Source organism: Phyllopteryx taeniolatus, chromosome 5, assembly GCF_024500385.1.
Source record: "Phyllopteryx taeniolatus isolate TA_2022b chromosome 5, UOR_Ptae_1.2, whole genome shotgun sequence".
NCBI classification, from domain to species: domain Eukaryota; kingdom Metazoa; phylum Chordata; class Actinopteri; order Syngnathiformes; family Syngnathidae; genus Phyllopteryx; species Phyllopteryx taeniolatus.
The window spans coordinates 20856041-20877927 of NC_084506.1; the positions used below are offsets into that span (position 1 = coordinate 20856041).

The window sequence follows — 21887 nt, forward strand, 5'->3', positions numbered from 1 at the left end:
GCACTGGCAATGTTCCTTGTTTCAAACAGTAAATGAGTAAGTATCAGTGCTACTACTGTACTGTGCTTTACTAGTAAACAGAGGTGTGGGCTCGAGTCATGCATTTGATGACTTTAGACTCGACTTGCCAATATGTTAAAAGGCTTGCAATTCAACTTGGACTTGAACAGCAGTGAACCTGTGACTTCACTTGGAATTGTACTCCTTGACTTGAAAAGACTTGAAAAGAAAAGACCAAAGCACTGTGGAACCAACACTTTGTAGCTTTCTCCTTCTACACCTCTGCTAGTAAAAATGCTCCGATACTTCGACACCAATACCACTTCACCAGACTGACAAATACCTTCCAGGCATGTGGAGAAGGAACCATGTCAGCTGTGTATAGATACTTTAAAGGTAAACATGGATGACAACACTGAAGCTGACTGCAAAATGGATGACAAAATAACCTATCGTGTGATAACATATCACTTCAGCTGGGCTGCCAGTTATATTTTAGAACTTAAATGCCTTGTGTTACAGGGTGCATTTAAGTAAAATGAGTGGCAAGATGGTTAGAAAATGTCAGACGGTTGGATGTCAAAATGTTAGTAACAACAAGTTGTTATATTTCAGTAAAACATTGGCATGCTCAAGAAAAGCTTGTGTTATTGAACCAAATTTCATTTAAATAAAACACATTTTCATCACACTTGAAAGACGATGGCATTATCAAGTAAAATCGGTCAGAAAAAAAGTGGTGTATCACTGCATCCCTAAAACACAGTGTACGTCTCCTGAAAGTATATGACTCTGAGGGGGTCACGCTTAGTTTACAGTCGTGAGGCAGTCCTGGCTGTAAAGATATACCTGCAGTTTTGGTCCTTTGAAACACAAGTGACAGTTGTTAGTATTGCAATCAAGAAGGAGGACTGAAGGTAATACTGTACCTTCCATTGTGACTGTAGAATCAGCGAGCATTCTCATGATAACAACGTCTCAGCGTCTCGTTTCTTCTCGCTGTCAGAAAGCAAGTGTGTTTCCATGGTGACCACGCAGCTATTAAGCCAGCTGTCCAAACGAAGATATCAAAGTGTGCAGAGTTGAGAGGGACTTCTATATACATTTGCACGAGTGGAAATGATCGACCGCGTGTCATTCATTACCAGGCTGTGAAAATCCTACTCAGGTATAATAATACAGTATCTTAAAGACTTGTTTAAATCAATATTTCTCTTGATAAGGCTGCCCCACTAATTGTATTTAGCACTCTCATCTTCATGGTGCTCATACATGCTATGTTGCATGAATGCTATGTATGTCACCATCTGGCAGCCACTGCAATATTGTCCTGCCGTGCTCCTGCCACAATGACATGTTTGCTAATGGAGAAACAGGTTGTATTTACAGAGTTGTCCACAAAATAGATATTTATGTAGGAGAGCGATGGGTTATTTATTGTATTTCTTATCTGGCAATGTACTGTATGTTTAGTCGCAAAGGAGCCACAGATTCAACCATACGCCATATGTTACATGACGTACATAAAAACAAAGACATCCAAGCAGGCTAACCCTCCCGTGGGCTAATAGGTTACTATGACAACCATAGAATGGAAAGGAGTTCCCTGGTTGCTCCCTCGAGTTAGAAAAGGTTTTCCTTTTTCTCTCCTCTAGTCTGACATGATCATACATAATACATCATCACCTCGAATGGACACAACACGTCCAAAATTTAACCCTGCTGAAAAACCCCAATGCTGCTAAAGTGGCTGGTGCGACCCTGAGTCTGGTATGAGTGTGTGCCTGTGTGTGTGTGCGTGTGTGTGAGTGTGTGTGCATCTACATGTTTGCGGGGCGTCAGAGTTCAGAGTTCAGGTGGGCACAGGACAGAAGAGGTAGAGGGGCCAGAGCGGGCAGAGAGTTCAGATTCCTGACAGCCTGATGAATAAAACTGTCTCTGAGTCGGCTAGTCCTGGCCCGCAGACTCCGCAGCCTCCTCCCTGATGGGGGCAGACTGAAGAGGCTGTGTGACGGGTGGGTGGCATCTCACGATATGCGGAGGGCTTTGCGGGTGAGGCGGGTGCTGTAAATGTGCTGCAGGTGATCTTCTTAGCTGCCCTCACTATGCGATGGAGACTCTTGCGGCTGGATGCGGTGCAGGCTCCGTACCACACAGTGATGCAATTGGTCTCTATGCTCTCTATGGTCCCTCTGAACGAGCATATGATGGGTGTCGGGGCTCTGGCTCTTCTCAGCTTGCGCAGGAAGTAGAGACGCTGGTGAGCTTTCTTGGCCAGTGATGAGGTGTTGCTGGTCCAGGAGAGGTCCTCAGTGATGTGCACTCCCAGGAACGTGGTGCTGCACACCCCCTCCACCGCAGCACCGTTGATGTTCAGGGGAGCATGCTGGGAGTGCGCTCTCCTAAAGTCCACAACAATCTCCTTGGTTTTTTTCCACGTTCAGGGAGAGATTGTTGTCCATGCACCACCCGGCCAGGTGGCTCACCTCACTCCTGTAGTCTGTCTCGTCTCCGTTGCTGATGAGACCCACCACAGTTGTGTCGTCTGGAAACTTGATGAAGAGGTTGGAGCTCTATGTCGGTGTGCAGTCGTAGGTCAGCAGGGTGAAGAGGATGGGGCTCAACACACAACCCTGGGGGGCCCCCATGTTCAGAGTGATGGTGCTGGATGTGTTGCTGCCGACCCGTACTGCCTGCGGTCTCCCTGTCAGAAAGTCCAGCAGCCAGTTGCACATCAAAGTGTTGAGCCCCAGGTGGTCCAGTTTGTAGATCAGTTGTTTAGGGATGATGGTACTGAATGCTGAGATGAAGTCTATGAACAGCATTTTTACATATGAGTCCTTAGAGTCCAGGTGTGTGAGGGCAGAGTGAAGGGCGGTGGAGACGGCGTCATCGGTTGACCGGTTGGACCGATATGCAAACTGGAAGGGGTCCAAGGAGGGGGGAAGGGAGGACTTGACGTGGTGCATGACTAGCCGCTCGAACCACTTCATCAGGATGGGAGTGAGTGCTACCGGACCGTAGTCATTGAGGCAGGAGGGAGACGACTTCTTCGGGACCGGGATGATGGTGGTGGATTTGAAGTATGGTGGACAACACCCTGATTTAAGGAGGTGTTGAAGATGTCCGTGAAGACATCTGTGAGTTCAGCTGCACAGTCCCTCAGAACACGACCAACAGCCAATTAAGAAGCAATCTGTTGCCGAACAAAAAGAGGAGCAACTCGTTGGGCTGTTTGTATAATGTGTCTCTCAAATCATTCACCATAAAAAAAATGACAAAGAGAAGATAAGATGGCCTATTACTACTCCTTGTTTGGCACCCTACTGCGTCTCACAGGTCAGTCTTGGTAATAAACCAGACATCTGTTTTAGGGGAGGAGGCTCATGATTAGGGGTGTGCCGACCCGATCTTTGAGATCAAAAATCGATCCGATGCCAGCAAAAAAACACAGATCAGATCGGATCGGACTGGATCTAAAATCTCAGATTTTACCACTTTTACACAAGCAGTCCATTCCATGCGCCGGTCCAGGACTTCTATCCAGCCGTGCCCGGATGGCATGCAGAGCCCACGTAACAACAACAGGTTCCTAAGGTCCTACCGTAGTAGCAAGGAGTAACAGTGAATGTTGCTTGCTTAAAGTCGTTTATTGACACTCCAGTTGAAGTTAACTCTAAAACTAAAAGAACATTAAAGACTTATCACTTATCGCGGGTGGCGATCGCGATGATGTCATTGCGACTATCCCGCCCACAATTTGCCTTTATACTCAAGCGCAACCCACGCACGCTGTTTTGAAAATGTGCTGAGAGATGATCTCCGCGGCATTCTGCACGCGGCGACAATTTGTGCCGTGTGCTCGTCAAGTAGCGCGTAGGGGCCACGCGGCCCAATGCGTCGGTTACGTGATCCAATGCCGGTGCTGTCGGCCGCGCGAGCGCGGGAGTATAAAGAGCCCTTTACACCTATTGAATGTTCAAATACATCGTAGACTTAGTTTCTTTTATCGTTTTTGTTCAGAAAAATCACTAGGTCAAAGATAACGCAATGAATGAAAAATACCATTGACAAGCTAATGAAAATTTGCATCAAACTTGCGGCACTTATATCTCTCAAAATAATGAATATTGGTACACAAACGCTGTATAACCACATACCGACAGGAAATATAACAATAGGCATATGTTCATATGGCATGTGTTCTTCAGACGCTGTGAAAAACGAGTTATAACAATATTCGATCGTAACTTCCACTTTCTTTGTTACTGCAAGTGCGTATCTCATTGCGTGCACCACATTGCCCCTCAGAGGTCAGTTACTGCATGTAACCCACTGGTTAATAATGGGTCTGTTTTTTTCTCAGACCTACTGTTGCTGATTATTGTTCTCTGTCTGAATAATATCACTTGATCAAGCCTTTTCTAAAATTCCATACAACAAAATAAGTATGATTATTGCTGAAATCGGATTGGCCCGATATCGGTGTCGGCCAAAACAAAAGGCTGCAATATTGGTATCGGGTCAGAAGTGGAAAAAATTGGATCGGGACATCCCTACTCAAGATTGTCATTGAAAATATAAAGATGTGTTTGATGCACTGTGGTGGTCATCTTGAGTAAACCACACGCATAACAGCAGTAAGAATACAAGAGTTCCTTCTCATGTGTGGAGTCTCTCAAATTTTTAAAACTGGTGATGAAGTTAAAATTCAGTATGTGCCGCAATTTACTCGAAAGACAATGACAAATATCTGATCACAGATAGCAGCCTGTTCTGGCACATTTTCCATTACAGACAAAACAAATCCTGAACAATTTTGTGACAATAACAGAACAAAAACCTAAGCAGGAACACTCATCTAAAAACTCTCCTCATTTTCGTAATTGAAGCATGTGCACGTGTTCAAGAGGCTCCTGTGTTTTCCCCCTATAATATGCACTCTGTCATGATGAGCTGCTTGACTTCTCTGATAGCATAGTTGGAATCAGATTCAAAGGCACCTGACAGGCTCCATATCTTGCTGTGTAACAAAACTTTGTACAAGACCTCCACCATCTTTAACCGGGTGCCAACAAAACATCTCATCATCAGCGTCAGTCATCTTCTGGCACTGTGATTTGGCTAGACCCAGAGTGAATACTCAGTAGCTTATTTAACCAATCATTCTCAACTGGAAAAATAAAACCTAAAAAAAGAGAGCGAGAAATTATATGATCTTAATAATGAGTGAACATATTGAATTTACTGAGCTAATAAAAACAGTACCTAGGACGTCAAGAAATTTGCAGGTCGAACTTAACCAACCATATTCCCTGATGTTATCTTTCACAGAACAGTGACATAGGAAAAGCCAGGAAACAACAAGCTTTGATCGGCAGTGTAAAACTGCACTAGTTCTGTAATCAAAACTATCTGAAACTGTAGACAAGATCCATAATTGATGCTGCAGATGTACAACAATCAATTAATTTCATATTTGTCATACAATTTATGACAGTGTATAATTAATAACCCTTATTAAACACAGAAGCGCAAACACTCAGAAAAAAAATTAATCAATAATAAAAAACATTACAATAATAAATAAAGAATAAACGATATTGACCGGAAGCTCCAGTTAATAGACCAAGGCCACAGAAGGTCAGGGAAATTCATCAAGGTGTGCTGGTGACAAATTAACATGACAAAAATTGCGGGATATACTGTTAAATCTAACTTTGTCCCTTAAGAGTCTTCTTCAAGCTGCACTTAAGAGGCAACAGCACAACGGCCATCAAGCTGCAAGCACGTCTGTCTACTTACTGATGGAATGTGCCACGGCTTTGCTGGCCTGCCTCTGGTATAAAATCATATAGGTAGCTTCGCATACCTCCAGTTACGTGTCTGTGGTGCAATCGGTTTGTGTGTTCAGCTGTTACCCGAAAAATTGGTAGTTTGAGCCCTGCAGTGGTGCTTTTCTGAATTTCCCTCTGCTATAAATTCAACCTCTAATGTTTATCTATTACTTTGACAGATAATGAAAAGACAATTGGCTTATTTGTTGAAATCCAAAAACCCAACTACAATTCAGACTTACAGTTGGTCAACAAATAGTTTGCTCATGTTCCTGTTTTTGTGTGGTTGTAACAATGTACTAAAACTGAAAATGATCAAACCGCAACTTCACATATTCAGATTTTTTTCAACGAGTACAGCCATTCCATAGTTTAGTGTCAAGAACTACTCATCTTTTACTGGGATCTGGATGAAATCCAGATTATGTCCAGCCGTTGTCTACGGGATGAATTGTCTCGTATTCTACATCGTACTGCAATTGACTGGCGATCAGCCTTGGGTGTAGGCTGCCTCTCAGCGGCTGGGAAAGTGAGCAGGGAAAGGCTCAAGCTCACCCGTAACGGTCGTGAGGATAAGAAGTAAAAAGGGAAAGATTGATTGATAGATTTTCTACTCCTATTCAAGCTGACCTGGTGTATAACATTCCTGTTAACTGAAAGGTTGGTGGTTCGAGCCCACCCAGGGACGCACTCCGATATTTCTGAATTTCCGTCTGTTACTGGGTTTTGGATAAAATCCAGAATGTTTAGCCATTGTCGAGGGCATGAATTGTACACAGTGCTGCAATTGGCTGGCGATAAGCCAAGTGTGTACCCTGCCTCTCACCGGCTGGGCAAGGCTCCATCTCACCCATCACAGGAATTAGATAAGCAGGAAAGATGATGGATGGGTGGTCTTCTGTACTTGCTCCTAGCTGGCCTGTTGTATAACGTTGCACGAGCAAGCCAACCATAGGTAGGACTGGATGTCCCTGTGGTGCAATCGCCTAGGGCAGGGGTGGCCAACTAGTCAGAGACTAAGAGCCACTTTTTTTCTGTGTTACTGCAAAGAGCCACATACACGGGTACACATGAACATCATCTTTTAATCATGTATGCACGCATACACAGACCTCTGCTCAGCCAGATCTAATGAAAATAACCACACCAACATGATAATATCAGTAATTTTCAACAGTTAACATTGTGTGCACTGTCTCACACACACAAACTCTCAGTTCAAGCAAGTCCACAAACAATAATAGAATAATTTTCAATAACATCTTTCTCTTACTATGCTGCTTAGTGAGACTTCTGGCATTCCTTATCTTGAACAATCCTCTTCAAATCTGGCTTGTATTCTGTTGTTGCCACTCTAAGCAATTCTTTCAAATGAGTGTCAGTCAGAACAGATCGATGCTTTGATTTCACGTTTCAGGGTAGAAAACACAGACTCGCAGACGTACGTTGACCCAAACATGGACAGTATCTTAAGCGCAGCTCGTTTGATGTTGGGGTATTTTTCAATTGGCACACTTTTCCAGAACTCAACGGTCCCTTCCCTTAAAACAGCTTTCAGTTGATCCTCCTCACAAAGGTCGATCATCTCCAACTCAGCCGCAGCCTCATCTGTGACGAGCGGGGCTTTCAAACAGTCTGGCTTCCAAGCCAGCTGATATGATGCAAGCGTTACGGTCTCCGAGTGTTTTGTAAATTTTTTGAAAAACTGCACCTGCTTTTCAAAGCGACCAACTTGTTCTTGCGAAGTTCAGTCCCTTTTGGAAATTCCTGTTCGATGTTAGGGTGGAGTGAGCTGAAGATTTGAAGCTTTGAAATGCGCTAATGCTGCGTGACATATAAGCCAGATCGGCTTGCCATTACGTTTAACAAAAAATATAAACTCTCCCACTCTGGCAAAAACGTCCTGTGTTCTTCTTCATATTTTCGTTTGGCTGTGCTTTTTTTCCCTGCCATTTCAAGAGGTAACTTGACGGAAATTGTTTACAACACAAATGATGTCACACCAAAGATTCTCTCGTCGCTCGTTTGACGTCACTCAAACAGGCTTACATGGTCAGTGTGCCATCTAGCTGTAGGGGGAGTGAATGACAGCGCCAGCCAAGCATTTTTGACGCATGTCATGTGACAGCTCCTGAAGAGCCGCATGAAACTAGTTAAAGAGCCGCATGAGGCTCGCGAGCCGCGGGTTGGCCAGGCCTGGCCTAGGGTGTTCGGCTGTTAACCGAATGGTTGGTGGTTTGAACCCACCCAGGGATGCACTCCTATATTTCTGAATTTCTGTCTGTCATCAAATAAAAATCTGTTTATCTATCATTTTGATAGGTAATGAAAAGGCAATTGGCGTACTTGTTGGAATTCAAAAACTCTTAAATATAATTCAGACTTACAGTTGTTAAACAAATAGTTTACTCATTTTCATGTTTTTGTGTGCTTGTAACAAAGTACTAAAACTGTCAATGATCAAACCACTCATAAGTGCAACTTCACATATTTAGATTTTATTCCACTAGTCAGCCTTTCCCCAGTTTAGTGTCAAGATCTATTCAGCTTTTATTGGGTTCTGGATGAAATCCAGAATATGTGCAGCCGTTGTCTAGGGCATGAATTGTCTTGAATTGTACATAGTGCTGCAATTGACTAGCGACCAGCCGAGGCTGAACCCTGCCTCTCGCGAGCTGGGAAAGACACCAGCTCACCCATAACAGTCGTGAGGATAAGCAGGAAAGAAAATGGACAGCTCACCTTCCCACCCACAACAGTCGTGAGGATAAGCAGTAAAGAAAATGGATGGATGGATGAATTGTCTAGTTTATCAAGCTGAATGAATGGATTAATGGCTTTCCAGTTCCTGACCTGGTGTTTAATGTTCCACAACCTATCCACCCAGGGGGTAGACTGCATGTCTCTGTGGCGCAATCGGTCAGCGCGTTCGGCTGTTAACTGAAAGGTTAGTGGTTCAAACCCACCCAGGGATGCACTCCTGTTGTATTGACTTTTCCTCTGCTATCAAATCAAAACCTGTTTATCTTTCACTTTGATAGGTCATGAAAAGACAATTGGCTGATTTGTTGAAATTTGAAAACTCTGAACAAAAATTAAGACTTACAGTTGGTCGACAAATAGTTTACTCATCTTCGTGTTTCTGTGTGTTTGGAACAAAGTACAAAAACTGTTAATGATCAACTCACTCAGAAATGCAACTTCAAATATTTAGATTTTGTGACTGGCGATTAGCCTAGAGTGTGTCTTGTCTTTCGCCGATTGGAAAAGTGAGCTGGGAAAGGGTGCAGCTCACCCACAAGAGTCGTGAGGTTAAGCAGGAAAGAAAATGCATGGATGGATGGATGGATGAATGGATAGGCCTTTCCAGTTCCTCCCTCCGACCTGGTGTATAATGTTCCACGACCTAGCGAGACTAGGAGTAGACAGCATGTCTCTGTAGCGCAATCGGTCAGCGTGTTTGGCTGTTAATTGAAAGGTTGGTGGTTCAAGCCCACCCAGGGACGCACTCCTGTTTTATTGGCTTTCCCTCTGCTATCAAATCAAAACCTGTTTATCTTTCACTTTGATAGGTCATGAAAAGACAATTGGCTGGTTTGTTGGTATTCGAAAACTCTTTAACTATAATTCAGACTGACAGTTGGTCGACAAATAGTTTACTCATCTTTGTGTTTCTGTGTGTTTGTAACAAAATACTAAAACTGTAAATGATCAACTTACTCAGAAGTGCAACTTCACATATTTAGATTTCTTGACTGGCGATTAGCCTAGGGTGTATCTTGTCTCTCGCCGATTGGGAAAGTGAGCTGGGAAAGGCTGCAGCTCAACCACAACAGTCATGAGGATAAGCAGGAAAAAAAATGGATGGATGGATGGATGGATGAATGGATATATGAGTCTTTCCAGTTCCTCCAAGCTGACCTGGTGTCAAATACTCCACGGCCTAGCCAGCCATGGTGTACGCAGCATGTCTCTGTGGCGCAATCGGCCAGCGCGTTCGGCTGTTAACTGAAAGGTTGGTGGTTCAAGCCCACCCAGGGACGCACGCCAGTAGTACTGACTTTCCCTCTGCTATCAAATAAAAACCTGTCTATCTTTCACTTTGATAGGTCATGAAAAGACTATTGGCTGATTTGTTGAAATTCGAAAACTCTTAACAATAATTCAGACTTACAGTTGGTCGACAAATAGTTTACTCATCTTGGTGTTTCTGTGTGTTTGTAACAAAGTACTAAAACTGTTAATGATCAACTCACTCAGAAGTGCAACTTCACATAACTTCATTAGATCTTGTGACTGGCGATTAGCCTAGGGTGTATCTTGTCTTTCGCCGATTGGAAAAGTGAGCTGGGAAAGGCTGCAGCTCACCCACAACAGTCATGAGGATAAGCAGGAAAGAAAATGGATGGATGGATGAATGGATATATGAGTCTTTCCAGTTCCTCCAAGCTGACCTGGTGTCAAATACTCCACGGCCTAGCCAGCCATGTTGTACACAGCATGTCTCTGTGGCGCAATCGGTCAGCGCGTTCGGCTGTTAACTGAAAGGTTGGTGGTTCAAGCCCACCCAGGGACGCATGCCAGTTGTATTGACTTTCCCTCTGCTATCAAATCAAAACCTATTTATCTTTCATTTTGATAGGTCATGAAAAGACAATTGGCTGATTTGTTGAAATTCAAAAACTGTTAACTATAATTCAGACTTTCAGTTGTTCGACAAATAGTTTACTCATCTTCGTGTTTCTGTGTGTTTGTAACAAATTACTAAAGCTGTTAATGATCAACTCATTCAGAAGTGCAACTTCACATATTTAGATCTTGTGTCTGGCGATTAGCCTAGGGTGTATCTTGTCTTTCGCCGATTGGAAAAGTGAGCTGGGAAAGGCTGCAGCTCACCCACAACAGTCGTGAGGATAAGCAGGAAAGAAAATCGATGGATGGATGGATGGATATATGGGACTTTCCAGTTCCTCCTAAAGCTGACTTAGTGTCAAATACTCTACGGCCTAACCAGCCATGGTGTACACAGTATGTCTCTGTGGCGCAATAGGTCAGCGCGTTCGGCTGTTAACTGAAAGGTTGGTGGTTCAAACCCACCCAGGGACGCATGCCAGTTGTATTGACTTTCCCTCTGCTATCAAATCAAAACCTGTTTATCTTTCACTTTGATAGGTCATGAAAACACAATTGGCTGATTTGTTGAAATTCGAAAACTGTTAACTATAATTCAGACTTTCAGTTGTTCGACAAATAGTTTACTCATCTTCATGTTTCTGTGTGTTTGTGACAAATTACTAAAACTGTTAATGATCAACTCACTCAGAAGTGCAACTTCACATATTTAGATTTTATGACTGGCGATTAGCCGAGGGTGTACCTTGTCTCTCGCCGGTTGGGAAAGTGAGCTGGGAAAGGCTGCAGCTCACCCACAACAGTCGTGAGGATAAGCAGGAAAGAAAATGCATGGATGGATGGATGGATGAATGGATATATGAGTCTTTCCAGTTCCTCCAAGCTGACCTGGTGTCAAATACTCCACGGCCTAGCCAGCCATGGTGTACACAACATGTCTCTGTGGCGCAATAGGTCAGCGCGTTCGGCTGTTAACTGAAAGGTTGGTGGTTCAAGCCCACCCAGGGACGCATGCCAGTTGTATTGACTTTCCCTCTGCTTTCAAATCAAAACCTGTTTATCTTTCACTTTCATAGGTCATGAAAAGACAATTGGCTGATTTGTTGAAATTCGAAAACTGTTAACTATAATTCAGACTTTCAGTTGTTCGACAAATAGTTTACTCATCTTTGTGTTTCTGTGTGTTTGTAACAAATTACTAAAGCTGTTAATGATCAACTAGTTCAGAAGTGCAACTTCACATATTTAGATCTTGTGTCTGGCGATTAGCCTAGGGTGTATCTTGTCTTTCGCCGATTGGAAAAGTGAGCTGGGAAAGGCTGCAGCTCACCCACAACAGTCGTGAGGATAAGCAGGAAAGAAAATCGATGGATGGATGGATGGATAGATGGGTCTTTCCAGTTCCTCCTAAAGCTGAACTAGTGTCAAATACTCCACGGCCTAGCCAGCCTTGGTGTATACAGCATGTCTCTGTGGCGCAATCGGTCAGCGCGTTCGGCTGTTAACTGAAAGGTTGGTGGTTCAAGCCCACCCAGGGACGCATGCCAGTTGTATTGACTTTCCCTCTGCTATCAAATCAAAACCTATTTATCTTTCATTTTGATAGGTCATGAAAAGACAATTGGCTGATTTGTTGAAATTCGAAAACTGTTAACTATAATTCAGACTTTCAGTTGTTCGACAAATAGTTTACTCATCTTCGTGTTTCTGTGTGTTTGTAACAAATTACTAAAGCTGTTAATGATCAACTCATTCAGAAGTGCAACTTCACATATTTAGATCTTGTGTCTGGCGATTAGCCTAGGGTGTATCTTGTCTTTCGCCGATTGGAAAAGTGAGCTGGGAAAGGCTGCAGCTCACCCACAACAGTCGTGAGGATAAGCAGGAAAGAAAATCGATGGATGGATGGATGGATATATGGGTCTTTCCAGTTCCTCCTAAAGCTGACCTAGTGTCAAATACTCTACGGCCTAACCAGCCATGGTGTACACAGTATGTCTCTGTGGCGCAATAGGTCAGCGCGTTCGGCTGTTAACTGAAAGGTTGGTGGTTCAAACCCACCCAGGGACGCATGCCAGTTGTATTGACTTTCCCTCTGCTATCAAATCAAAACCTGTTTATCTTTCACTTTGATAGGTCATGAAAACACAATTGGCTGATTTGTTGAAATTCGAAAACTGTTAACTATAATTCAGACTTTCAGTTGTTCGACAAATAGTTTACTCATCTTCATGTTTCTGTGTGTTTGTGACAAATTACTAAAACTGTTAATGATCAACTCACTCAGAAGTGCAAGTTCACATATTTAGATTTTATGACTGGCGATTAGCCGAGGGTGTACCTTGTCTCTCGCCGGTTGGGAAAGTGAGCTGGGAAAGGCTGCAGCTCACCCACAACAGTCGTGAGGATAAGCAGGAAAGAAAATGCATGGATGGATGGATGGATGAATGGATATATGAGTCTTTCCAGTTCCTCCAAGCTGACCTGGTGTCAAATACTCCACGGCCTAGCCAGCCATGGTGTACACAACATGTCTCTGTGGCGCAATAGGTCAGCGCGTTCGGCTGTTAACTGAAAGGTTGGTGGTTCAAGCCCACCCAGGGACGCATGCCAGTTGTATTGACTTTCCCTCTGCTTTCAAATCAAAACCTGTTTATCTTTCACTTTCATAGGTCATGAAAAGACAATTGGCTGATTTGTTGAAATTCGAAAACTGTTAACTATAATTCAGACTTTCAGTTGTTCGACAAATAGTTTACTCATCTTTGTGTTTCTGTGTGTTTGTAACAAATTACTAAAGCTGTTAATGATCAACTAGTTCAGAAGTGCAACTTCACATATTTAGATCTTGTGTCTGGCGATTAGCCTAGGGTGTATCTTGTCTTTCGCCGATTGGAAAAGTGAGCTGGGAAAGGCTGCAGCTCACCCACAACAGTCGTGAGGATAAGCAGGAAAGAAAATCGATGGATGGATGGATGGATAGATGGATCTTTCCAGTTCCTCCTAAAGCTGAACTAGGGTCAAATACTCCACGGCCTAGCCAGCCATGGTGTACACAGCATGTCTCTGTGGCGCAATAGGTCAGCGCGTTCGGCTGTTAACTGAAAGGTTGGTGGTTCAAGCCCACCCAGGGACGCATGCCAGTTGTATTGACTTTCCCTCTGCTTTCAAATCAAAACCTGTTTATCTTTCACTTTCATAGGTCATGAAAAGACAATTGGCTGATTTGTTGAAATTTGAAAACTGTTAACTATAATTCAGACTTTCAGTTGTTCGACAAATAGTTTACTCATCTTTGTGTTTCTGTGTGTTTGTAACAAATTACTAAAGCTGTTAATGATCAACTCATTCAGAAGTGCAACTTCACATATTTAGATCTTGTGTCTGGCGATTAGCCTAGAGTGTATCTTGTCTTTCGCCAATTGGAAAAGTGAGCTGGGAAAGGCTGCAGCTCACCCACAACAGTCGTGAGGATAAGCAGGAAAGAAAATGGATGGATGGATGAATGGATAGATGGGTCTTTCCAGTTCCTCCGAAAGCTGACCTAGTGTCAAATACTCCACGGCCTAGCCAGCCTTGGTGTATACAGCATGTCTCTGTGGCGCAATCGGTCAGCGCGTTCGGCTGTTAACTGAAAGGTTGGTGGTTCAAGCCCACCCAGGGACGCATGCCAGTTGTATTGACTTTCCCTCTGCTATCAAATCAAAACCTATTTATCTTTCATTTTGATAGGTCATGAAAAGACAATTGGCTGATTTGTTGAAATTCGAAAACTGTTAACTATAATTTAGACTTTCAGTTGTTCGACAAATAGTTTACTCATCTTCATGTTTCTGTGTGTTTGTAACAAATTACTAAAACTGTTAATGATCAACTCACTCAGAAGTGCAAGTTCACATATTGAGATTGTGTGACTGGCGATTAGCCTCGGGTGTACCTTGTCTCTCGCCGGTTTGGAAAGTGAGCTGGGAAAGGCTGCAGCTCACCCACAACAGTCGTGAAGATAAGCAGAAAAGAAAATCGATGGATGGATGGATGGATGGATGGATGAATGGATGAATTGATATGGGTCTTTCCAGTTCCTCCTGCTGACCTGGTGTATAATGCTCCACGACCTCGCAAGACATAGGGTAGACAGCATGTCTCTGTGGAGCAATCGGTCAGCGCGTTCGGCTGTTAACTGAAAGGTTGGTGGTTCAAGCCCACCCAGGGACGCATGCCAGTTGAATTAACTTTCCCTCTGCTATCAAATCAAAACCTGTTTATCTTTCACTTTGCTAGGTCATGAAAAAACAATTGGCTGATTTGTTGAAATTCGAAAACTGTTATCTCTAATTCAGGCTTTCAGTTGTTCGACAAATAGTTTACTCATCTTTGTGTTTCTGTGTGTTTGTAACAAATTACTAAAGCTGTTAATGATCAACTCATTCAGAAGTGCAACTTCACATATTTAGATCTTGTGTCTGGCGATTAGCCTAGGGTGTATCTTGTCTTTCGCCGATTGGAAAAGTGAGCTGGGAAAGGCTGCAGCTCACCCACAACAGTCGTGAGGATAAGCAGGAAAGAAAATGGATGGATGGATATATGGGTCTTTCCAGTTCCTCCTAAAGCTGACCTAGTGTCAAATACTCTACGGCCTAGCCAGCCACGGTGTACACAGTATGTCTCTGTGGCGCAATAGGTCAGCGCGTTCGGCTGTTAACTGAAAGGTTGGTGGTTCAAGCCCACCCAGGGACGCATGCCAGTTGTATTGACTTTCCCTCTGCTATCAAATCAAAACCTGTTTATCTTTCACTTTGATAGGTCATGAAAACACAATTGGCTGATTTGTTGAAATTCGAAAACTGTTAACTATAATTCAGACTTTCAGTTGTTCGACAAATAGTTTACTCATCTTTGTGTTTCTGTGTGTTTGTAACAAATTACTAAAGCTGTTAATGATCAACTCATTCAGAAGTGCAACTTCACATATTTAGATCTTGTGTCTGGCGATTAGCCTAGGGTGTATCTTGTCTTTCGCCGATTGGAAAAGTGAGCTGGGAAAGGCTGGAGCTCACCCACAACAGTCGTGAGGATAAGCAGGAAAGAAAATGGATGGATGGATGAATGGATAGATGGGTCTTTCCAGTTCCTCCGAAAGCTGACCTAGTGTCAAATACTCCACGGCCTAGCCAGCCTTGGTGTATACAGCATGTCTCTGTGGCGCAATCGGTCAGCGCGTTCGGCTGTTAACTGAAAGGTTGGTGGTTCAAGCCCACCCAGGGACGCATGCCAGTTGTATTGACTTTCCCTCTGCTATCAAATCAAAACCTGTTTATCTTTCACTTTGATAGGTCATGAAAAGACAATTGGCTGATTTGTTGAAATTCGAAAACTGTTAACTATAATTCAGACTTTCAGTTGTTCGACAAATAGTTTACTCATCTTCGTGTTTCTGTGTGTTTGTAACGAATTACTAAAGCTGTTAATGATCAACTCACTCAGAAGTGCAACTTCACATATTTAGATCTTGTGACTGGTGAGTAGCCTAAGGTGTATCTTGTCTTTCGCCGATTGGAAAAGTGAGCTGGGAAAGGCTGCAGCTCACCCACAACAGTCGTGAGGATAAGCAGGAAAGAAAATGGATGGATGGATGGATAGATGGGTCTTTCCAGTTCCTCCTAGCTGACCTAGTGTCAAATACTCCACGGCCTAGCCAGCCATGGTGTACACAGCATGTCTCTGTGGCGCAATAGGTCAGCGCGTTCGGCTGTTAACTGAAAGGTTGGTGGTTCAAGCCCACCCAGGGACGCATGCCAGTTGTATTGACTTTTCCTCTGCTATCAAATCAAAACCTGTTTATCTTTCACTTTGATAGGTCATGAAAAGAGAATTGGCTGATTTGTTGAAATTTGAAAACTGTTATCTCTAATTCAGGCTTTCAGTTGTTCGACAAATAGTTTACTCATCTTTGTGTTTCTGTGTGTTTGTAACAAATTACTAAAGCTGTTAATGATCAACTCATTCAGAAGTGCAACTTCACATATTTAGATCTTGTGTCTGGCGATTAGCCTAGGGTGTATCTTGTCTTTCGCCGATTGGAAAAGTGAGCTGGGAAAGGCTGGAGCTCACCCACAACAGTCGTGAGGATAAGCAGGAAAGAAAATGGATGGATGGATGAATGGATAGATGGGTCTTTCCAGTTCCTCCGAAAGCTGACCTAGTGTCAAATACTCCACGGCCTAGCCAGCCTTGGTGTATACAGCATGTCTCTGTGGCGCAATCGGTCAGCGCGTTCGGCTGTTAACTGAAAGGTTGGTGGTTCAAGCCCACCCAGGGACGCATGCCAGTTGTATTGACTTTCCCTCTGCTATCAAATCAAAACCTGTTTATCTTTCACTTTGATAGGTCATGAAAAGACAATTGGCTGATTTGTTGAAATTCGAAAACTGTTAACTATAATTCAGACTTTCAGTTGTTCGACAAATAGTTTACTCATCTTCGTGTTTCTGTGTGTTTGTAACGAATTACTAAAGCTGTTAATGATCAACTCACTCAGAAGTGCAACTTCACATATTTAGATCTTGTGACTGGTGAGTAGCCTAGGGTGTATCTTGTCTTTCGCCGATTGGAAAAGTGAGCTGGGAAAGGCTGGAGCTCACCCACAACAGTCGTGAGGATAAGCAGGAAAGAAAATGGATGGATGGATGAATGGATAGATGGGTCTTTCCAGTTCCTCCGAAAGCTGACCTAGTGTCAAATACTCCACGGCCTAGCCAGCCTTGGTGTATACAGCATGTCTCTGTGGCGCAATCGGTCAGCGCGTTCGGCTGTTAACTGAAAGGTTGGTGGTTCAAGCCCACCCAGGGACGCATGCCAGTTGTATTGACTTTCCCTCTGCTATCAAATCAAAACCTGTTTATCTTTCACTTTGATAGGTCATTAAAAGACAATTGGCTGATTTGTTGAAATTCGAAAACTGTTAACTATAATTCAGACTTTCAGTTGTTCGACAAATAGTTTACTCATCTTCGTGTTTCTGTGTGTTTGTAACGAATTACTAAAGCTGTTAATGATCAACTCACTCAGAAGTGCAACTTCACATATTTAGATCTTGTGACTGGTGAGTAGCCTAAGGTGTATCTTGTCTTTCGCCGATTGGAAAAGTGAGCTGGGAAAGGCTGCAGCTCACCCACAACAGTCGTGAGGATAAGCAGGAAAGAAAATGGATGGATGGATGGATAGATGGGTCTTTCCAGTTCCTCCTAGCTGACCTAGTGTCAAATACTCCACGGCCTAGCCAGCCATGGTGTACACAGCATGTCTCTGTGGCGCAATAGGTCAGCGCGTTCGGCTGTTAACTGAAAGGTTGGTGGTTCAAGCCCACCCAGGGACGCATGCCAGTTGTATTGACTTTTCCTCTGCTATCAAATCAAAACCTGTTTATCTTTCACTTTGATAGGTCATGAAAAGAGAATTGGCTGATTTGTTGAAATTTGAAAACTGTTATCTCTAATTCAGGCTTTCAGTTGTTCGACAAATAGTTTACTCATCTTTGTGTTTCTGTGTGTTTGTAACAAATTACTAAAGCTGTTAATGATCAACTCATTCAGAAGTGCAACTTCACATATTTAGATCTTGTGTCTGGCGATTAGCCTAGGGTGTATCTTGTCTTTCGCCGATTGGAAAAGTGAGCTGGGAAAGGCTGGAGCTCACCCACAACAGTCGTGAGGATAAGCAGGAAAGAAAATGGATGGATGGATGAATGGATAGATGGGTCTTTCCAGTTCCTCCGAAAGCTGACCTAGTGTCAAATACTCCACGGCCTAGCCAGCCTTGGTGTATACAGCATGTCTCTGTGGCGCAATCGGTCAGCGCGTTCGGCTGTTAACTGAAAGGTTGGTGGTTCAAGCCCACCCAGGGACGCATGCCAGTTGTATTGACTTTCCCTCTGCTATCAAATCAAAACCTGTTTATCTTTCACTTTGATAGGTCATGAAAAGACAATTGGCTGATTTGTTGAAATTCGAAAACTGTTAACTATAATTCAGACTTTCAGTTGTTCGACAAATAGTTTACTCATCTTCGTGTTTCTGTGTGTTTGTAACGAATTACTAAAGCTGTTAATGATCAACTCACTCAGAAGTGCAACTTCACATATTTAGATCTTGTGACTGGTGAGTAGCCTTGGGTGTATCTTGTCTTTCGCCGATTGGAAAAGTGAGCTGGGAAAGGCTGCAGCTCACCCACAACAGTCGTGAGGATAAGCAGGAAAGAAAATGGATGGATGGATGGATAGATGGGTCTTTCCAGTTCCTCCTAGCTGACCTAGTGTCAAATACTCCACGGCCTAGCCAGCCATGGGGTACACAGCATGTCTCTGTGGCGCAATAGGTCAGCGCGTTCGGCTGTTAACTGAAAGGTTGGTGGTTCAAGCCCACCCAGGGACGCATGCCAGTTGTATTGACTTTTCCTCTGCTATCAAATCAAAACCTGTTTATCTTTCACTTTGATAGGTCATGAAAAGAGAATTGGCTGATTTGTTGAAATTTGAAAACTGTTATCTCTAATTCAGGCTTTCAGTTGTTCGACAAATAGTTTACTCATCTTTGTGTTTCTGTGTGTTTGTAACAAATTACTAAAGCTGTTAATGATCAACTCATTCAGAAGTGCAACTTCACATATTTAGATCTTGTGTCTGGCGATTAGCCTAGGGTGTATCTTGTCTTTCGCCGATTGGAAAAGTGAGCTGGGAAAGGCTGGAGCTCACCCACAACAGTCGTGAGGATAAGCAGGAAAGAAAATGGATGGATGGATGAATGGATAGATGGGTCTTTCCAGTTCCTCCGAAAGCTGACCTAGTGTCAAATACTCCACGGCCTAGCCAGCCTTGGTGTATACAGCATGTCTCTGTGGCGCAATCGGTCAGCGCGTTCGGCTGTTAACTGAAAGGTTGGTGGTTCAAGCCCACCCAGGGACGCATGCCAGTTGTATTGACTTTCCCTCTGCTATCAAATCAAAACCTGTTTATCTTTCACTTTGATAGGTCATGAAAAGACAATTGGCTGATTTGTTGAAATTCGAAAACTGTTAACTATAATTCAGACTTTCAGTTGTTCGACAAATAGTTTACTCATCTTCGTGTTTCTGTGTGTTTGTAACAAATTACTAAAGCTGTTAATGATCAACTCACTCAGAAGTGCAACTTCACATATTTAGATCTTGTGACTGGTGAGTAGCCTAGGGTGTATCTTGTCTTTCGCCGATTGGAAAAGTGAGCTGGGAAAGGCTGCAGCTCACCCACAACAGTCGTGAGGATAAGCAGGAAAGAAAATGGATGGATGGATGGATAGATGGGTCTTTCCAGTTCCTCCTAGCTGACCTAGTGTCAAATACTCCACGGCCTAGCCAGCCATGGTGTACACAGCATGTCTCTGTGGCGCAATAGGTCAGCGCGTTCGGCTGTTAACTGAAAGGTTGGTGGTTCAAGCCCACCCAGGGACGCATGCCAGTTGTATTGACATTTCCTCTGCTATCAAATCAAAACCTGTTTATCTTTCACTTTGATAGGTCATGAAAAGAGAATTGGCTGATTTGTTGAAATTTGAAAACTGTTATCTCTAATTCAGGCTTTCAGTTGTTCGACAAATAGTTTACTCATCTTTGTGTTTCTGTGTGTTTGTAACAAATTACTAAAGGTGTTAATGATCAACTAGTTCAGAAGTGCAACTTCACATATTTAGATCTTGTGTCTGGCGATTAGCCTAGGGTGTATCTTGTCTTTCGCCGATTGGAAAAGTGAGCTGGGAAAGGCTGCAGCTCACCCACAACAGTAGTGAGGATAAGCAGGAAAGAAAATCGATGGATGGATGGATGGATAGATGGATCTTTCCAGTTCCTCCTAAAGCTGACCTAGTGTCAAATACTCCACAGCCTAGCCAGCCTTGGTGTATACAGCATGTCTCTGTGGCGCAATCGGTCAGCGCGTTCGGCTGTTAACTGAAAGGTTGGTGGTTCAAGCCCACCCAGGGACGCATGCCAGTTGTATTGACTTTCCCTCTGCTTTCAAATCAAAACCTGTTTATCTTTCACTTTCATAGGTCATGAAAAGACAATTGGCTGATTTGTTGAAATTTGAAAACTGTTAACTATAATTCAGACTTTCAGTTGTTTGACAAATAGTTTACTCATCTTTGTGTTTCTGTGTGTTTGTAACAAATTACTAAAGCTGTTAATGATCAACTCATTCAGAAGTGCAACTTCACATATTTAGATCTTGTGTCTGGCGATTAGCCTACAGTGTATCTTGTCTTTCGCCGATTGGACAAGTGAGCTGGGAAAGGCTGCAGCTCACCCACAACAGTCGTGAGGATAAGCAGGAAAGAAAATGGATGGATGGATGAATGGATAGATGGGTCTTTCCAGTTCCTCCGAAAGCTGACCTAGTGTCAAATACTCCACGGCCTAGCCAGCCTTGGTGTATACAGCATGTCTCTGTGGCGCAATCGGTCAGCGCGTTCGGCTGTTAACTGAAAGGGTGGTGGTTCAAGCCCACCCAGGGACGCATGCCAGTTGTATTGACTTTCCCTCTGCTATCAAATCAAAACCTATTTATCTTTCATTTTGATAGGTCATGAAAAGACAATTGGCTGATTTGTTGAAATTCGAAAACTGTTAACTATAATTCAGACTTTCAGTTGTTCGACAAATAGTTTACTCATCTTCATGTTTCTGTGTGTTTGTAACAAATTACTAAAACTGTTAATGATCAACTCACTCAGAAGTGCAAGTTCACATATTGAGATTGTGTGACTGGCGATTAGCCTCGGGTGTACCTTGTCTCTCGCCGGTTGGGAAAGTGAGCTGGGAAAGGCTGCAGCTCACCCACAACAGTCGTGAGGATAAGCAGGAAAGAAAATCGATGGATGGATGGATGGATAGATGGATCTTTCCAGTTCCTCCTAAAGCTGAACTAGGGTCAAATACTCCACGGCCTAGCCAGCCATGGTGTACACAGCATGTCTCTGTGGCGCAATAGGTCAGCGCGTTCGGCTGTTAACTGAAAGGTTGGTGGTTCAAGCCCACCCAGGGATGCATGCCAGTTGTATTGACTTTCCCTCTGCTTTCAAATCAAAACCTGTTTATCTTTCACTTTCATAGGTCATGAAAAGACAATTGGCTGATTTGTTGAAATTTGAAAACTGTTAACTATAATTCAGACTTTCAGTTGTTCGACAAATAGTTTACTCATCTTTGTGTTTCTGTGTGTTTGTAACAAATTACTAAAGCTGTTAATGATCAACTCATTCAGAAGTGCAACTTCACATATTTAGATCTTGTGTCTGGCGATTAGCCTAGAGTGTATCTTGTCTTTCGCCAATTGGAAAAGTGAGCTGGGAAAGGCTGCAGCTCACCCACAACAGTCGTGAGGATAAGCAG

General features: G+C 43.3%; 22 non-coding genes across 22 annotated transcripts; all 22 read left to right on the forward strand.

The window, feature by feature from the left end:
* The first annotated feature begins 9806 nt into the window (after window positions 1-9806).
* Window positions 9807-9880, forward strand: trnan-guu (transfer RNA asparagine (anticodon GUU)). Its single transcript has one exon. It is a non-coding gene; the product is annotated as a tRNA-Asn (tRNA).
* A 459-nt stretch (window positions 9881-10339) lies between these two features.
* On the forward strand, window positions 10340-10413 carry trnan-guu (transfer RNA asparagine (anticodon GUU)). Its single transcript has one exon. It is a non-coding gene; the product is annotated as a tRNA-Asn (tRNA).
* Window positions 10414-10869: 456 nt separating this feature from the next.
* trnan-guu (transfer RNA asparagine (anticodon GUU)) lies at window positions 10870-10943 on the forward strand. The gene has a single exon. It is a non-coding gene; the product is annotated as a tRNA-Asn (tRNA).
* A 462-nt stretch (window positions 10944-11405) lies between these two features.
* On the forward strand, window positions 11406-11479 carry trnan-guu (transfer RNA asparagine (anticodon GUU)). Its single transcript has one exon. It is a non-coding gene; the product is annotated as a tRNA-Asn (tRNA).
* A 456-nt stretch (window positions 11480-11935) lies between these two features.
* trnan-guu (transfer RNA asparagine (anticodon GUU)) lies at window positions 11936-12009 on the forward strand. Its single transcript has one exon. It is a non-coding gene; the product is annotated as a tRNA-Asn (tRNA).
* A 456-nt stretch (window positions 12010-12465) lies between these two features.
* On the forward strand, window positions 12466-12539 carry trnan-guu (transfer RNA asparagine (anticodon GUU)). Its single transcript has one exon. It is a non-coding gene; the product is annotated as a tRNA-Asn (tRNA).
* Window positions 12540-13001: 462 nt separating this feature from the next.
* On the forward strand, window positions 13002-13075 carry trnan-guu (transfer RNA asparagine (anticodon GUU)). The gene has a single exon. It is a non-coding gene; the product is annotated as a tRNA-Asn (tRNA).
* A 456-nt stretch (window positions 13076-13531) lies between these two features.
* trnan-guu (transfer RNA asparagine (anticodon GUU)) lies at window positions 13532-13605 on the forward strand. The gene has a single exon. It is a non-coding gene; the product is annotated as a tRNA-Asn (tRNA).
* Window positions 13606-14061: 456 nt separating this feature from the next.
* trnan-guu (transfer RNA asparagine (anticodon GUU)) lies at window positions 14062-14135 on the forward strand. The gene has a single exon. It is a non-coding gene; the product is annotated as a tRNA-Asn (tRNA).
* Window positions 14136-15132: 997 nt separating this feature from the next.
* trnan-guu (transfer RNA asparagine (anticodon GUU)) lies at window positions 15133-15206 on the forward strand. Its single transcript has one exon. It is a non-coding gene; the product is annotated as a tRNA-Asn (tRNA).
* Window positions 15207-15662: 456 nt separating this feature from the next.
* On the forward strand, window positions 15663-15736 carry trnan-guu (transfer RNA asparagine (anticodon GUU)). Its single transcript has one exon. It is a non-coding gene; the product is annotated as a tRNA-Asn (tRNA).
* Window positions 15737-16186: 450 nt separating this feature from the next.
* trnan-guu (transfer RNA asparagine (anticodon GUU)) lies at window positions 16187-16260 on the forward strand. Its single transcript has one exon. It is a non-coding gene; the product is annotated as a tRNA-Asn (tRNA).
* Window positions 16261-16716: 456 nt separating this feature from the next.
* Window positions 16717-16790, forward strand: trnan-guu (transfer RNA asparagine (anticodon GUU)). Its single transcript has one exon. It is a non-coding gene; the product is annotated as a tRNA-Asn (tRNA).
* A 456-nt stretch (window positions 16791-17246) lies between these two features.
* trnan-guu (transfer RNA asparagine (anticodon GUU)) lies at window positions 17247-17320 on the forward strand. Its single transcript has one exon. It is a non-coding gene; the product is annotated as a tRNA-Asn (tRNA).
* A 450-nt stretch (window positions 17321-17770) lies between these two features.
* On the forward strand, window positions 17771-17844 carry trnan-guu (transfer RNA asparagine (anticodon GUU)). Its single transcript has one exon. It is a non-coding gene; the product is annotated as a tRNA-Asn (tRNA).
* Window positions 17845-18300: 456 nt separating this feature from the next.
* Window positions 18301-18374, forward strand: trnan-guu (transfer RNA asparagine (anticodon GUU)). Its single transcript has one exon. It is a non-coding gene; the product is annotated as a tRNA-Asn (tRNA).
* Window positions 18375-18824: 450 nt separating this feature from the next.
* trnan-guu (transfer RNA asparagine (anticodon GUU)) lies at window positions 18825-18898 on the forward strand. The gene has a single exon. It is a non-coding gene; the product is annotated as a tRNA-Asn (tRNA).
* Window positions 18899-19354: 456 nt separating this feature from the next.
* trnan-guu (transfer RNA asparagine (anticodon GUU)) lies at window positions 19355-19428 on the forward strand. The gene has a single exon. It is a non-coding gene; the product is annotated as a tRNA-Asn (tRNA).
* Window positions 19429-19878: 450 nt separating this feature from the next.
* Window positions 19879-19952, forward strand: trnan-guu (transfer RNA asparagine (anticodon GUU)). Its single transcript has one exon. It is a non-coding gene; the product is annotated as a tRNA-Asn (tRNA).
* Window positions 19953-20408: 456 nt separating this feature from the next.
* trnan-guu (transfer RNA asparagine (anticodon GUU)) lies at window positions 20409-20482 on the forward strand. Its single transcript has one exon. It is a non-coding gene; the product is annotated as a tRNA-Asn (tRNA).
* Window positions 20483-20938: 456 nt separating this feature from the next.
* On the forward strand, window positions 20939-21012 carry trnan-guu (transfer RNA asparagine (anticodon GUU)). Its single transcript has one exon. It is a non-coding gene; the product is annotated as a tRNA-Asn (tRNA).
* A 456-nt stretch (window positions 21013-21468) lies between these two features.
* trnan-guu (transfer RNA asparagine (anticodon GUU)) lies at window positions 21469-21542 on the forward strand. Its single transcript has one exon. It is a non-coding gene; the product is annotated as a tRNA-Asn (tRNA).
* The last annotated feature ends 345 nt before the right edge of the window (window positions 21543-21887 follow it).